The sequence below is a fragment of the Nerophis ophidion genome, linkage group LG04 (assembly GCF_033978795.1).
Source record: "Nerophis ophidion isolate RoL-2023_Sa linkage group LG04, RoL_Noph_v1.0, whole genome shotgun sequence".
Lineage (NCBI taxonomy): Eukaryota > Metazoa > Chordata > Actinopteri > Syngnathiformes > Syngnathidae > Nerophis > Nerophis ophidion.
In genome coordinates, this window is record NC_084614.1 from 57,923,235 (window position 1) to 57,927,389 (window position 4,155).

The following is a 4,155-nucleotide window of genomic DNA, read 5'->3' on the forward strand; positions in this document are numbered from 1 at the left end:
AGCTCTGTGATGTAAACAGACCTCAGTGAAGGGGACCAGAGTACCAAGTCTGGCCCATGTGTGGTGGATGCAATGTCATGTGGAAAGATTAGTTGTCGGCCAATATCCACAAGCATTTTTCAATCACGGTCCATAGTTGGATGTCCTGCTTCTGGTGTGGTAGGAGGTTGGTTGGGGTTTTTCTGTCCCTTTCGGGTACATGTTGGTGCTATGATGGAATTTGTTGCTCTCAGGGGCAAGGAATTGGTGGTATTAGAGCCGCTGCCATACCGTCTCCGCTCTGAATGGTCTCCTGCTGGTCCCACTATGGATTGGACTCTCACTATTATGTTAGATCCACTATGGACTGGACTTTCACAATATTATGCTAGACCCACTCCACGTCCATTGCATCCGGTCTCGCCTAGGGGGGGGTCACCCACATCTGCGGTCCTCTCCAAGGTTTCTCATAGTCATTCACATTGACATCCCACTGGGTTGTGAGTTTTTCCTTGCCCTTTTGTGGGATCTGAACCGAGGATATCGTTGTCGCTTATGCAGCCCTTTGAGACAATTGTGTTTTAAGGCTTTATAAATAAACATTGATTGATTGATTGATTGATTGATTGATTGATTGATTGACTCTTGAGGACATGGTTGTGCGTCCTGGTGTAGCGGCTTTGTTTAAGGCTGGTCTACAACTGGTCACGATATTCAATATTTGCACTCTCAGATGATGACGGTAAAGAATGAACGGTTCAATGTCCCGCCCTTGTGACTGTTTTGGACTTTTGTTTGCTTTTTCTCTGTGTGTGTTTTTTTAATTCCTGTCCTATGACCTTATTTTGAATTTTAAAGTCCCCCTGCCATGCACGAGCGCCCTTACAGCCTGCCTTATTTCCTGAAGGAACTCTCCTGAAGGAATCAATAAAGTACTATCTATCTTATTGGCAACTGAGACACACCTGCACCCGGTTTCCAATCAGTCTCCTATGTTAGTCCGGCGCTTTCTTCCTGACAGTTTTGGTTCATTGTAATGCATTCTTCTGCGTTGCCTATTATTCTACTTTGTATTTTTTGCATTAGACAAAAATTTTCTTGTGCAATTATTGATTGGTCTTGCCTTCTTTTGTTTCTTTTTTCCAGCTGCTAGTCGAGTGTTTCCCTACTCCCTCGTGAGTGCATTTTTTTTTTGGGTGGGGTTCATTAAAGAATATTATTTTCATTCATCATCTGCTGCATCTCGGGGTCACGTTGCTGAAGCTTTCTCCACACTCGTGAAACATATAATGTAAATGATGACAGAAGCGGCGTTTTCTTATGGGTAAGGAACTTTAGTTAAAGTATCACTGATAGTCACACACACACTAGGTGTGGTGAAATCACCCTCTGCATTTGACCCATCCCTTGTTCCACCCCCTGGCAGGTGAGGAGAGCCGGGAGCAGCAGCGGAGGCTGCGCTCGGGAATAATCTTGGTGATTTCACCACCAATTCCAACCCTTGTTGCTGAGTGACAAGAAGGGAGGTAATGGGTCCCATATTTATAGTCTGTGGTCGGGCCGGGGTTTGAACTCACGACCTACCGATCTCAGGGCGGACACTCTAACCACAGGGCCGCTGAGCAGGTTATGGAAAGTTGTTGGTGCAGACTTATCCGTAGTTTCCGTCGTCCTCATCGTTTTCAACTTTAGCTAAGCTATTTTCTTTTAGCACAGCACTAAGGAATTCACCTTTTCTTCGATGGTAAGCAGCTTCCTCTGGGGCTTAGGTTCTGAGCCAGAAGTCCTAGAAGTCGCAGAACCCACAAACAGCTGCAAGGAGCTGAAGCAAAGAGGAGGCTCAAAGCGGCTGAGCCAATCAGGTGCCAGGACGGAGAACACTGTGCTCTGTGGTTGGTCCACCATCAGTCAGTAGTGTGGGCAAAGGCTCCATTGATGCATGCGATTGACGGTCTGGTTATTTTAGATACAGTAGATGTTATAATAATACATGTATATAAAATACCTAAAATGGACTGAGTCTTTAGTAAGTGAACAGCTAAGTGGCGAGGGAACACTTCATTATATGTGCAGCCTTACAATGTTCAAGTCAAACATGAAACATGGCTGACGACTGTGACTAGATCAGGGGTCGGCAACCCGCGGTTAATGTGGCTCATCTGCATAATTTCCGCCCCGATTGTCCCGAGAGATTTTTCGGAGTATAATGCCTCTCTCAGAAACTACCCGGGGCCAACATTCTCCAATTTTAACTTAGTCGATAATATAGAGGGCGTGCCCTGATGGGGAAGCTTTCACAGTCCTCTGAAACTTGTCATAGCACCCGCTTTTACAAAACGCTATCTACGTGCCAGCCGGCCACACGCAGTATGCATCCTCTACTGATTCACGACGGTGACTGCAAGGCATACTTACTCAACAGCCATACAGGTCACACTGAGAGTTGTGATATAAACAATTTTAACACTCTTGCTAATATGCGCCACTCTGTGAATCCACACCAAACAAAAATGGCAAACACATTTCGGGAGAACATTCGCATTGTAACACAACATAAACACAACAGAACAAATACCCAGAATCCAATGCATCCCTAACTCTTCCGGTCTACATTATACACCCCCGCTAGCATGAATGCCCCACCCCACCAACCCCGCCCACCTCAACTGACGCACGGAGGGGGTGGGGGGGAGTTGGTGCTAGCGGGGGTGTATAATGTAGCCCGGAAGAGTTAGGGATGCATGGGATTCTGGGTATTTGTTCTGTTGTGTTTATGTTGTGTTAAAGTGAGGATGTTCTCCAGAAATGTGTTTGTAATTTTTGTTTGGTGTGGGTTCACAGTGTTGCGCATATCAGTAAGAGTGTTAAAGTTTTTTATATCACAACTCTCAGTGTAACCTGTATGGCTGTTGAACAAGTATGCGTTGAAGTCGTCTGAGTGTGTCCAAGGAAGCCACATACGTCTTGTGGCTGGGCTGTGCTAGATATTTGTAAATGATGTACAAAGCGTCAAAGGCAGCGCTGTTTAGCACGCCCGTATTAGTGTTGAAGGGCAAAAATCAGAAGATATCCACGAGAATCGCATCTCTGAAATTCGGAAGTCTCCCGAAAAGTTTGGGAGGGTTGGTAAGTGTAATGCTGTCAAATGGAATTAATTTAAAACTTGCGGGCCGCACTAACATTAATTTTCATATTGAGGTGCGTGCCGCGTGTCTGAGAAAACTGGTTAAAACATCGCACAAAGCAAAAAAAAAACCTCTATATGTAGTGTTATTTAATTTTAAATTTCAATTGAGTTTTGTGGCTCCCATTGTTATCTTTATCTTGTGAAACGGGTAAAAATGGCTCTAAGGGGGGTAAAAGTTGCTGACCCCTGGACTAAATAGTATTTTTGTTTTGTTTGCAAAGAGAGGGTCACGACAACAAACACAATCTTAATCGAGAGCCTTCATCATTTTATCAACAAACTTAATGAGATTTCTTCTGCGTTTGGACTGTTGCCAGCCTGCTGTCTTTAGAGTTTTATCCGTGGACCACTTTTCCGACTGACAGCAACAATCGTTTTTGCCGCTCTAATCTCCAAACCGCCACTGTGTTTTGGATGTGCTCACTGTGGCACTTAATGGATGCCAAAAATGGTGGGAAAGGTCATTTATACTACATACGCAGAGGGATGGATGCATACGCTCAGGTGTCTGCATGAAAAGCCCCCTGTGTCATAACTGGAGCCAGAAATCCATTTTGGGCTGCTGGGCTGTGAAGCCCTTCCTGCCAACTGGTGCATTCCTTCCTTAAGCCATCTTTTTTCTTTATCCTTGCAGGCGAATGCGCGTTTCTTGTCTGACTGAACCCACTCAGTCATTTCCCTTGATCCATAAGAAGATGACCAAATGCGAGTTGCTACACATGCACGGATGGACTCAACCAACACCTGCAGTATGTAGTTATCTGCAGCATTTGAAATCCATCATTTCAAGCTTTTCAACAGTTCCAGATCACATTTAAAGTCATCAGCAATGCAGGTGGCGCTTCATTGCGGGGAGCAGGAACAGGGAAGGCACAAAAAACAAAAAATCATTACACTGCACACTCAGTCGCCTGCAAAATCCTGGCAACAAAAAGACATTTGCCCAGATGTCACATTGCAGACTTCTTCGTTTTAGTGTATCAGGAACA